General features: G+C 57.8%; 1 protein-coding gene across 26 annotated transcripts in view; it reads right to left on the reverse strand.

The window, feature by feature from the left end:
* Nucleotides 1–11,129, reverse strand: part of ZMIZ1 (zinc finger MIZ-type containing 1) — a 244,518-nt gene extending 233,389 nt beyond the window's left edge. For all 26 annotated transcript variants that reach the window (XM_077946513.1, XM_077946501.1, XM_077946507.1 and 23 more), the window contains exon 1: nucleotides 10,788–11,129. The gene's annotated coding sequence lies outside the window, so the exon portion shown is untranslated. The remainder of the gene's footprint in view (nucleotides 1–10,787) is intronic.
* Between the last annotated feature and the right edge of the window lie 995 nt (nucleotides 11,130–12,124).

Consider the following 12,124-nt stretch of genomic DNA (forward strand, 5'->3'; position numbering starts at 1 on the left):
GATCCCAGGAAGGCGGGGACATGAAGACCAAGAGCAGGGAGGCAGAGTGACTCATGCACAATTACACAGTGGCCCTGCTGGCGGCTCTCGGGAGGCCCCAGGCTGCCTCTCCCCACCAACAGCACAACAACCCCAGCTAAGGGCTCCTCACCAGCTTACACCAGCCAGGCGTTCTGAAAACACCGTATGCCCCTCATTATAAGTGCCAGTGGTCCCCACAATCCCGAAGAGGAACCATGAACCTAGGCGGGACCCATACAATGCAGCCTGCAGAGCAGAAGCTGACCTCCTGACCCAGAGGAGGCAACTCCTAAACCAGTCCTGCCCAGCCTTCCTAGAAGAGGGAGTGGGCGGGAACTTCCTTCACCCCAGTGCCAGCTCTTTCTGGGACACTGAATCCTAACACCCCTGGTAGGTCTCACAGAGGACAAGACGGGATGGCTTCACAGTGAAGTCAGCTGCTGCAGAAGGCCACGCCTGCCTGCCACTCACTCATCATCCCCTGGATGCCCCTCCACCCCCCGGCCCCAGTGCCAGGCCTTGTGGCCTTGGTCAAGTCCCTTCACATCCCTTCGCCACAGTTCCCTTGCCAGGAAAATGTCAAGCTGGATTAGAAGCAGGGGGTGTGAACACAAATGTATTCACATCTACAAGAGTCACGACTGAGTTGGAATGGAAAGAGGGGGAGAAAGGCAGCATGACAGTTCCACTCCATTCAAGGGCCAGGGACTGTAGACCCTTGGATTAAGGCCACAGTTCTGACACTGTTTCGGGTGTCCGCATTGACTTAAGGATCTGAAATAAGACTTCAGACCACCTCTCCAGGAAAGTGCACATTTGCAAAGGCTTGCCCACGGGTTCTAGGGGCTCACATCCCCTATGGGTGAAACAAACCCCTTCTAGTTCTGACAGCCAGCAATGCTCTGGGCCCTATCTCTAGGGACACGGCAGAGGCCCCACCCCTCTGCCCAGTTGGCCTTGCTTTCAGGACTGCCCAACCACATACAGATTTGTGGTCTGGTAACAAAAAAAGAAAAGACAAGGAGGCCAGCAAAAGTGATAGACATGTGTAGGCTGGAGGGTGGGTCAAAAAGAGGTGGAAAGGCCGAGAAAGCAGGCTGAGGGGAAGACTTCTCCTGTGCAGACACTGTCCCCTCCTCTCCTCCGTGAAAGGCTCCCCTGGAAAGGTGGCTCTTCAGCAGGTAACCCACCCGCTGGACGGAGCTGCAAGCCGGAGCTGAAGGGACTGTTTGCGCAGGCATTTCCCAAAATGGTCTATTGGTCTTTTCCGTAGTTGTTTTGCATTAAAAAAAAGGCTGGGGCTAGGCATGGTGCTCACGCCTGTAATCCCAGCACTATGGGAGGCAGATGCAGGTGGATTGCTTGAGCGCAGCAGTTCAAGATCAGCCTGGGCAACATGGTGAAACCTCATATGCAGAAAAAAAGCCACAAAAAACAAAAATTAGTGGGGCATGGGTGCGCATACCTGTAGAACCAGCTACTCGGGAGGCTGAGGTGGGAAAATCACCTGAGTCCAGGAGGCAGAGGTTGCAGTGAGCTGAGATCGCACCACTGCACTCCAAAAAAAAAAAAAGTGGGGGGTGGGTTGGTGTCTTTAGTCTGGGGAAAGGGTAGGTGAGGCAAACTATTTACTCTGAGCCATCTCTTCCAGGCAAATAGGTTTGACAATTTCTTGGGGAGGCGGGGGTGCTCTGCTGCCCTCCCTTCTGCCTTTGGGGACTGGTGGACCTGAGAAGCCACTTTGGGAAGAGAGATGTTGTTTCAGCTCATGGTCTTCAGATGAGGAAACTGAGGCTTGGAGGGGTGGGTGACTGGCCAGAAGTTCCAGTCAGTTACCATTCATAGTGATTCTGCATAATAGGGTATAATTGACAAGCCCAGTCCCTCTGTGGCCTCCTTTCCTTCATACGGGAAGAGTCCAAAAAGGAGGTATTGTTATTATGAGCCTCAGTTTACACACGAAAAAAAATAAGCTTCCCAGACACAAGCCCAGATGCAACACCTCCCTCTGGAACACCTTTCCAAGGGGAACAGGCTGCCCTAGTAGGTTGAATTACAGTGTACTTGGGTTATGAGTGGGGGCCTCTCAGAGATGACGGACCAGCCCTTTGTGCTGCACGAGAATGTGGAAAATGGCAGGGAGTTGGAGATCAGGAAGCCTGAGTGCCAGCAGGCCGCTTTGGTTGGGCCCCAGGTACCACACCACACGACCTGGGCAATCGACTTCACTGTCTCATCTGTAAATCAGAGGTAAGGCAATGGGAACGTTGGTGGTAACCATGACTGGGGCACCTTTTCCTGAGCACTTACTACGTGCCAGGAACTTTGCGCACTTCATCTTCTCAACCAATGGGGGAAGTAGTATGTTAGTTATTACTAGACTACTAGTAAGCCTGTTTTACAGATGTGGAGACCAAAGTCAGAGAAGTTAAACATTACTTGCCCAAAGCTACCGAGCTCACAAAGAGCGGAGCTGAGGGCTGAACCCAGGCAGCCTGGGAAAAGCATGAAACACAATAGTTGCCCAATAAATGCTGGCTATTATATTTATGGCAGACCTTTGGCAAGTTGTTTTAAGGAGGTAAACAACAGCAGGAACACCAAAGCATTTTTCGATGGAACACCATTATTCGATGGAAAACCCCACCTCTCCCCACCTGACCACAGAACCCCTCACTCTCAGTGAGACACCCTGCTGTATGACCCACAGCCAATCCCACCACCTCTCTGGGCTTTGGGTTTCCCCACATGGAAAATAAGAAGGTTGGACAGAGATCCTGTAAGGACGCGTCCCACTTGCACACACCAGGAAAGGGTTTCAGGACTCTTCTCAGAGGTCTCTGTGCCCTGCCAATCCTCGGCTAGGTTGCCGAATGGTTAGAGCTATGCGCTGTGCTTCCCAGCTGCGGTCAAGGTCCACCAGGGAGTAGGGGTGGGAGTTTGGGTGGGAGCCCTGTGGACAGGGCAAGGTCCAGGCACCTGGCATCTCCTCCCTTGTCCTGAGCCCAGCTGGCTCTTCCTAGTGTGCTCTCACCTAGGCTGACAAAGGTGACTCTCAGCAGGTGAATCCTAGGGCGGAGTGAGAAGGCCACCTCCCTGCTTCCCCATACACAGAGAAAGTGCAGGCAGGACCAAGCCAGTGGGCCATTTGCTCTGCAAAGGACAAAGGTCAGCTCCGGGAGGGCTGGGTGGAGGGGAGGGGGGAGGTACGGAAAGCCACCATCCCTAGATGGTTTCTGCTTTACATTTTTTTTTTTAAGACAGTCTTGCTCTGTCGCCCAGGCTGGAGTGCAGTGGTGCAATCTCGGCTCACTGCAACCTCCACCTCACCAGTTCAAGCGATTCTCGTGCCTCAGCCTCTCAAGTAGCTGGGACTACAAGCATGCACCACCATGCCCAGATAATTTTTGTATTTTTAGTAGAGATGGGGTTTCATTACTTTGGCCAGGCTGGTCTCAAACTCCTGACCTCATGATCCACCCGCCTCGGCCTCCCAAAGTACTGGATTACAGGCGTGAGCCACCGTGCCCGGCCCTGTTTCACTTCTCTCAAATTCACAATGCAACCACCCTGTAAAGACACATGGTGCTGGGCGGGGGCTCTAATGCCAGACCAGGAGTGTTCCATGCTCCCCTGGCTGCAGAGGATCTAGGAGTCTGAAAACTTCCCCTCCTTCGTCCTCACTCTGAACACTCAGAAGTAAACCCCACCCCCAAGGTTCAACTGGGCCTCTCATCAGAGCCGAAGAGCACTTATTAATGAGCTCAAGAGTGGCTAAGGGGGCTGTGCCAGGCCAACAGCACACACTCAATACATGTTTCATGAGCTAATGGGCTGGCGGAGACAGGGTTCCAGGCCCAGATCCGTCACCCATTTGCTGCTGACCTTGGATGAAACCAACTGTTTCTTTCCATGGTTCAGTTTCATGGGCTAGGAAAGGAAAGGCCAGACCAGGTAACCCAATCAGTTCCCACTAATTTTATGCTACAAGCTTAGGAATGCAAAACCCAGAGTCAGAGAAGTTCAGAGTGGAAGGGGCTTTCCAGATCTCTCCCTGAAGCTCCCGAGCTAAGAGGAGGGCAGCAACTAAGTGGGAAGCTCCGGGGCACACCATCCCCATCCTCCCTGCCAGCCATCCCCTGGGGATTGGGAAGTGAGAATGTGTTGCAGGGAGAGAGGACAGATCTCCATTTAAGCCAGACACCAAAACAGAACTTTCGAAGAAAGAGCTGGGGAAAGTACAGTGTATGTATTTTAACACACTGCCCCATCAGAACAGCTTGGCCATTTCCTGATCTGCATTGAATCGGAGGCTCCAAGAGGGCAAGTATCTGGGTAAGACTGGTTGGGGAGGAGGGAGAGAGTTCTCAGGTCTCAGGGCCCTGGGCCAGGCAGCCTGAGCCCTGGCAGAAGCCCTGGCCAGCAGGCCCAGTGTGTGCATGCGTGTGCAGGTGTGCATGCGTGTGCAGGTGTGCATGCGTGTGCAGGTGTGCACACACGCAGGGCTGGGGGAGTATAAGACAGGTAACTGCCAACTAGGGAGCAGGCTTGGGGACAAATGAAGTTCCCCAACCCCTATCTCTAGGGGCAGAAGTCTCTGGAGGGTTCACTAGCCCCTGGAAATTCCAGACTTTCCCTGAAGTGCCTAGGGACAAATATCCCAAAGTCAGACCACTAGTCTCTGATGCTCCACTGCTACCAGCCATCGAGGTCCTGAGCCAGTCTCTGTCCCTCTGTGGGCCTCAGTTTCCCTATCTGTACAGTGAAGGGTTTGAGCTGGGTAATCCCAAAGGGCTATGTCCACTCTGACAGTCCGCGATGCTAACATTCTATAGAAAAACACCACACCCACCATCACTCAGGCCCCCGTCCTCAAGACCTAGGAAGGCAGTCCCCAGGCTCCCAGCTGGCTGTCTAGGGGTGGGGCTGGGCCTGGGGCAGAGCACAGTCCCCACACCGTCTGTCCTCAACAGCCTGCCACAGCCGAAACCTTCAAGTGGTTACAATTACAGCAGGGCTAACAGGATTAGGGGAGCATTGAAATCTAAGAAATCTAATTAGCTCAGACACCCCAGCCTCCCCCAGCACAATCCTCCAGTAACTCCGGCAGCTGGGCCTGACAGGCAGGGCCTGGGGCCCTCCCAAGCCACAGTCATTACCTGCACAGGTGTGCCAGGCTGGGCCAGGCTTCCTGGGGAGGTGCCAGCTCAGCCTGCCCGGCTGCTCCCTGGCCTGAACCCCACCAGCTACAGCCTTGTCCTAGGGTGGCACTCAGCTGAGCTACAGAAAACCAGGCTGAAGGGTGGAGGCTACAAGGGGCAGAAGGAACCCAAGGTCTCACACGGAGTGGGTGTCCCACATAGCCTGGGACTGACTCAGCCTGAAGAGGGACTACAGAAACCACAGGAACCCAAAGAAGAGCACTGGGCTTCATGGGGACCTGGGGGGCTGGAAATACCTCTGCCTCCTGCTCCAGAGCCAGACAAGGGCATGAAGCCCCATGTACAGACCTATGTGCCCAGGGCAGTCAAGGCAGGATTCGTGTCTCAAAGCAAGCTCTGGCTGTAAGACACTATGCCAAAAGAAAGGGACACAGCTGCTGGGGGCATGGACCATGTGCTGCCATATGGGAGGGGGAAGACAGGTGAGGCCCATCTGTGACCCTTCCTGAGAAGCGCTCCTCCTTCACCTCATTCCCCCAGCACCCAGTTTTGGAGCCCATCCTGACTCTGCACCATGTCCCAGCCTGGCTACAGCACTCACTCAGTGGACTGGAAAGGAGGCAGCACAGGGGTTGGTATCGGTAAGGCCTGAGGTTCAGTCCTAACTTTGCCACCAGTTGTTTGACCACTCTGAACCTTGATTTTCTGCTCTGTTAAATGGGGATAATTCCAAATAGTAACTAGCTTACACAGTTGTTACTGGGGTTAAACAAAGATGGAAAAGCTTCTAAATCCACCAAGTACCACACAAAGGAGAGGGGCTGTGGTTATTACTGTCATCACGCGCCCCGTGGCAGGCAGCCAGCTGGTAGTGGTTAATTATTTATTTGGACTGATCTTCCTGCTGGCACTGGACTGTGGGCTCCTGAGAAACAGGAACTGTCTTCCACAGTTCTGGTCTCTCCCAGGACACAGTCTTTATCCACAGGGTAGACACTCACAGTCGACACCTGTGGCATCCATGCTGGGCCTCTGACCCAATCCCACCCCTCATCACGCACCCCCTTCCTTCTCATACCCTGCTCCAAGGAAAGTGCCCAGAGGCAAACCTAGCACACAAAGGCAGATGACAGGGAGCCCCCCCAGGCAGACCCTTCCCCCGTCCCCACACCCCACAACAGGTCATTCCCAATAAGGGCTAGAAGCAGCCATTTGAACATGTCCCCCTACCTAGGGGCCTGCCTAGGCACTGGTCTTGAACCCACGATCATTCAGGAAAGAAGGAGTCTATGATCTGGAGGGCCCCCAGCATCTCAAGCCCAGAGAGGGGTCAGGAGATGTGGATTTGCAGAAGGCATGCAGCAGAACATGTTAACACTCACAACTGCCCCACTGAAGGCAGAGGCTTCCAGGAGGTAATGAGTACCCTGTCCTGGGGGGGCATGCAAGCCAAGGCTGGACAATCAGCTGCCAGGGAAGTAGGTCTGGATAAGAGCAGCTTCAGGAAAATGCTTCCAGCACCTGCAATCTAACCCCTTTTGTGTTCTACCCATTCTGTACACAGAGCCTCCCAGGCCTTCAAGGGACACATGCCTAGGGAACTCATGCCCACATCTGCCTCATTCTCCCAGCAACCACGTGAGATCAGAGGAGTTCTGCCCTCAGACCCATTTTACAGATCAGGAGACTGAGGTCCGGCACAGGAGAGTTACTGGCCCAACATAGATAGCAAGTAACAGCCTCCTGACACCTTGGTCCTCTCACCCATCTCCTCTGGTAACAGGGAGACCCTCTCGATCATGATGGGGTCTGGCCTCTCCCCAGAGCCTAGGCCTAGGACTGCTTTTCTCAGTCTCCTCCCCTCATCCTCTCTAAGGGTAGGGCCCAACCTCAGAATCCCCAGGAGCTTACAGCCAGGCGAGTTGCTGCCTCCCCATCCTGGGGGACTCTTAAGGACAAAGAGCACTCCCCCATAGGGTATGGGCAGAGGGCACTATGTCCTGCTAAGAGGTTAGAGCCGTCGCCAGGCAAGGCTGCAGCGGTGTCCTGGGTAATTGTGGCAGCCTGGCCTTTGTTGTCCACACAAAACCTAAGGAGCCTCATAAAGACCAGGCAGCAGCGACAGGGGCTGGGCCAGGGCCCTGGGAAGCAAAGTTATGAATGAAAATGTAGGGGACCCAGCCACGACCCCGCAGGCCCTGCTTCCTGGTCCCATGACCAAATGCCCACAGAAGCTTCTGGAAATTAACTGGTTGGTGCCCGAATTTCTTACAACAATGCCTCACCCTGAGGCCGGGGTCATGGACACTCGTTGGATCCTCAGGGTCAGTGGCTTTATAGGCAGGTACTCTCCTGAGGAAACTCTCAGGATGCAGCAGGCTTCAGAGTGCCTTCCTTCCTAAATCCCTTCACCCCTCCCCCCATCAGGAAGAAACAGGAAAAAAAAGTGAAGTTTGCAGGTCTTCTCAGTTGGGTCCTTGCCCCTGCAATTTTTTGGAATGAGTCAAGCATGGACACCTGTCCTACGTTGGAGACATATCTATGGGGGCCAGGGATGGAGACAGTGTTGTGTTATTGTAGCTAGGGAAGTGAGTGTGTGTGCGCGCGCCAGGGTGAAACTGTGGTTCTGTCGCCAAACCCCGCAGTCTCTGGACCTTTCTTCATTTTGCCCCTGGCTGTGAGAGGAACAAGAACCCTCCTTCCCACTTTCCTTAGGAGGGAAAAGGGACATTTTGTCCCCACAAAGAAGCCAGCAACCCTTTTCTGCACAGACAAGGCTATTTATTCGTAAGTCTGGCAATTTCTTATTCCCAACTCTTCTCAGTGAGCCCTACCCAAAATGCCAAATCCACCTCTTGAGTCCACTCCTACTGCTCCCTTCTCCTCCCCCCACCCACCCCCACCCCCAGTCACTGCCACCAACTCTCAGAAGTCTAAACTTTTGAGATTTACATGTGAAAACAGCGTTTCATAACCTCGTGATTTGGGACAAGGAGACGCTTCTGTCCTTTGGGGGAAAACAAAACCCAACCGAAATCATAAAGCTCAGAAGAAAACACCATCTCCCTCCAAATGCATTCCCTGGGCCTCCAAGTCACACGTGCTCTGTAGCAGATAGGGCTTTCAATGTGTCTTTTGTTTGATGCTGGTGTTTCAACATCCTCGACTTGAAGAGGGAAAGGTCAGCCCAAGGCTCGGGGTATTCACAAACCCACCCGGCCCCTGCACCGGGGCCAGGAGCCAGCAAGTGAGGGGCCAGGAATTTCCCCCACTCTGGACCCCCTCACAAAGCAGCAGGGGCTGAGAAGGCTAAGAGCCTGCTCTCTCATCTCAACTTCCCCGATAGCTCAACAGCAGATTCACACTCCCTGGACCCTACAAGCGCCAGCGAAGGCAGGCTGGAATTCACCAGCGCCAAGCTGCCCGGCTGGCTCTCCAGTCCCAGCGCCTGCCTCTTTATCTGTACCTTCAAAAACAGTAATAAGCAAACCCAGGCACCTCTGGGAACAGCCTCTGGCCTCCTGCCCTGCCCTCTGTAACCAGCCTGTCCTCACACCCACCAGGGAGGAGGAGTCGGCACTGGTTAACCCTCTGGTCTACCAGGCCCGATTCCCAGGTTGCAGCAGGGAGACAAACTGTTGCTCAAGAAAATCCTTCAGAAAACCCTTGGCACCAGGAGGCAGCTCGGAGTGGCTCTGCACCCGGCGCGGAGCCAGGGGCTTCCACAGGCGGCCGCCCACTGTCCTTTTAAATCTTTGGGGCTGGGCCCTACTCTCCCATGCCCTGGGCTGTCCACCCAGAGGGCTCCAAATGTCCATGGCAGAGCACAGAGGAGGGAAAGGCTGGCCGAGCCATGCCCTCACCCCGCCAGCCCAGCCGCCAGCTTCTTGGAGGACCTCTGAGAGAACATTTGTTTGGGCTGCCAAGTTAAATCTTCCTCCCTCATGTCAGGGCATTGGAAAAGCAGTCAGGGGAGAGGAGAAGGGGGAGAGCGCGCGGGGGAAGGAGCAGCGGGAGGGAGGGAGGGAGGGAGGCAGGCGGGCAGGCTCAGAGCCCCAGTTACTCGGGCACTGCCTGCCCAGGAAGCTGACGGCTCCCGGGCAGGCGCAGCCGGGGCTCCGGGCACCGAAGCAGGGACCCAGCCGCCAGGCCTCTCCGGTCAGGCAAGAGTGCCAAGCACCCCTGGCCCACCTGGGAGCGACCCTCACTCTGTGACCTGCTGGAGGGACGAGGTGGGAAGGGAAGGCAGAGAAAGAAAAAGTTTGCTGCAGGTAGAGGGATAGGGCAGGGCGGCAGTGCCGACGGGCTGTCCCCCGGGGAGGGATGGGGGGCCTCGGGACGGCTGCCCTGGCGCGCTCCCGTCCGCCCGCCCTCCCGCCCGAGTTGTTTACATTCCTGGAGTGTCTTTTAAACCAGGGGCTGAGGCCGGCTCCCAGCCTTCTCCGGCGGCTCCGGGGCAGTCTCCCGTGAAAATCTGCTGGCGCACAATGGCCGGGAAGGCGGCCGCCCCTCGCCCGTGCCCCCACCGCTCCAGGGCGGGGAGCCTGCCCTCAGCACCGCGCCCTCTCCCCGCCCGGCCGGCTTCCTGGACAGATGTCCCCGGCGAGGGGGCGACGCACGCCCGCTGCCCGCGCCCTAGACGCCGAGGCCGCGCTCCCCACTGTTTTTTCCCCAGCCCAGACGCCAGGAATGTGAAGCAAGCTTCCAGAGCCCGCCTCCCCCACGACCCCGGCTCCAGCCCCGGCCCCCCAACCTCCGCCCCGGCTGGCCTCCCACTCCCCCGGGGCCACCGCCGCCGGAGACGGAGAGGAAGAAAGAACACGGGGAAATTACTTTCGTATTTGCAACGCGCGCGCACACACACACACGCACATCTTCCCCCTGGGCTCCCCTCCTGGCCGGGGCAGCCCCGTCCAGGCACTGGTCTGAGCGCCCCTCTGGCTTGCGAAGCCCTAGGAGAAACCCCTACACACACCCCGCCGCGTTCCTCGTTTGTACCGCGCGCCGCCTTTCCCCGGGCAATTCCCACACAAACAACTTAACCGCGCCCCCACCTCCCATTTACAAAAGTGTATGTTTTCCCTGGAAATTCAGACGCACAACTTAACACCACCACCCCTTGCCACCCTGAAATCCGGCGCTTTCCCCAGCGGTTCCTGTACACACACAGGCGCACAACTTCGCATCTCCCCAGAGGAGGCGAAGGAGACCAAGGCGGTCCTTCTCTTCCCTCCTCCGATACCCGGTCCTGCCCGGCCCCCGGGTGCAGGGAGCGAGGGCTGGAGGCGCGCCGGCAGGAGGCGGGCACCGGGTCCGCGCGCGCACGACCACACTTACGCCCCGCACACCCTGACAAACCCAGCCCCCGCGCGCAGCCCCAGCCGGCTCCACGCAGCCGGGAGCTTGCCGGCCGCTGGGCCTCCGCCCCCGGCCACCAAGGGGAGCGGAGCGGAGCCCGCGCCGCCGGCCGGTCGCCCCGCCCCGGGGGACCCTTTAAGGGAAAAGCCCCAGCACCCAACACCCCACGCTTGCACCCCGAGAGTCCCCGGGGAGCGGGAGGTAGCCCCGGAGCCAGCGGGCGCCTGGCTTTGGCCCCAAACTTACCGGGCGCTGCGAGCGCCGCTGCCGCCGCTGGAGGACGCGCCGCCGCCACCGCCGGGTAGGGCAGGCTCGGGCCGGGAGAAGCGCAGCGAGGGCGCCGAGATCCGCTCGGCTCCGGCTCCTGCTCCGCGCCGGCTGGGGCTGGGGTCACCGCGCTGCGCCGGCGTTGCTCGCTCGCTCAGCCGCCGGATCGCTGCTCGCCCGCCTGCCGCCCGGCCGCCAGCTCTCCCCGGCGCCCGCCGCCGCCGCTCGCTTTTTTAATGTCCACAGACAGTGAAAAGGAACTCGGCGTTAGGGGGTGAGTAAGTGAATCAACTCGCCCGGAGCCGAGCAAGTTGAAGTGTCAGATTACATTGGCTATTCTATTTCCAAAGGGCCCCGCGCCGCCGGCCGCCCACAAAAGCCGGTGCGGAGTCAGGGCGGAGCGGAGCGCCGCGCCGCCGCCGGCGCTCGGCTCGACTCTGCTCCGCTCGGCTTGGCTCGCGCTTTGCGCTGGCTTTCCCCTTTCCTTTTCGCCTCTCCTCGTTCTCTCCTTCGCCTTTCCTTTCCCTTCCCTTCCTCTCTTTCTTCCCCGCTCCTCGGTCTCGGCGCTTTCCCAGCTTTTCTCCTCCAGGCTCCTCGTTCCCCGCTACGCCGCCAGTCCTCTCACCTCCTTCCTTACCCTACTCCCTCCGCTACTCCCTGACGCCCCCTGCAGCCCCCAGCCCCCCTGCAGGCCTCAGCCCCAGTAAGTTTGGAGAGGGAGAGAAATGCTGAGCCGAGGTAGAGACCACCTTGGGGAGGAAGCCAAAATCACTCTGCTCACCCGAGAGCCCCTGCCCCACGCTGGCACGCCCCAGCCTGGAGTGCACTCGTGGCCCCGGGAGCTGTCAGGTACCCTAATTGGGGTTGAGCGAGTTGCTAACTGGATCTCCAAAGCCTTCCCCTGGAGGAGATTTTGTAATTGTTCCTACAGCCCGGGGACTGGTGGGTGGGGCGGGAAGAGGACCACCACCAGGACTTTGGGGGATACTAGAGGGCGGTCCCTCGACAGCTGTCGGGGAGCGAGGATGGTTGCGCACAGTTGATCCGCGGCACCTAGCACAGTCCAGAGGCGCGTGGATTCCCCTAGGCCCGGCGCGGAGCGCCCGGGGCGCTGTGCGCGCGGGTTACGTGGGAGCTGCTAGGCTAGGTCCCGGCCCTCTGCCCCAGACTGGGCACCGCCAGAGGTAGCGGAGAGCTAAGGTACTCACGAGGCGCAGTTGGGTGCACCCACTCGCGGGAGTTCCCCTAGCCGACCCACCCCCGAGAGCATCCAAGTACGCGCCCACTTTGGCTCACGTCCACTGCCACTCTCACGG

This window comes from Macaca mulatta, chromosome 9 (genome assembly GCF_049350105.2).
Source record: "Macaca mulatta isolate MMU2019108-1 chromosome 9, T2T-MMU8v2.0, whole genome shotgun sequence".
Classification (NCBI taxonomy): domain Eukaryota; kingdom Metazoa; phylum Chordata; class Mammalia; order Primates; family Cercopithecidae; genus Macaca; species Macaca mulatta.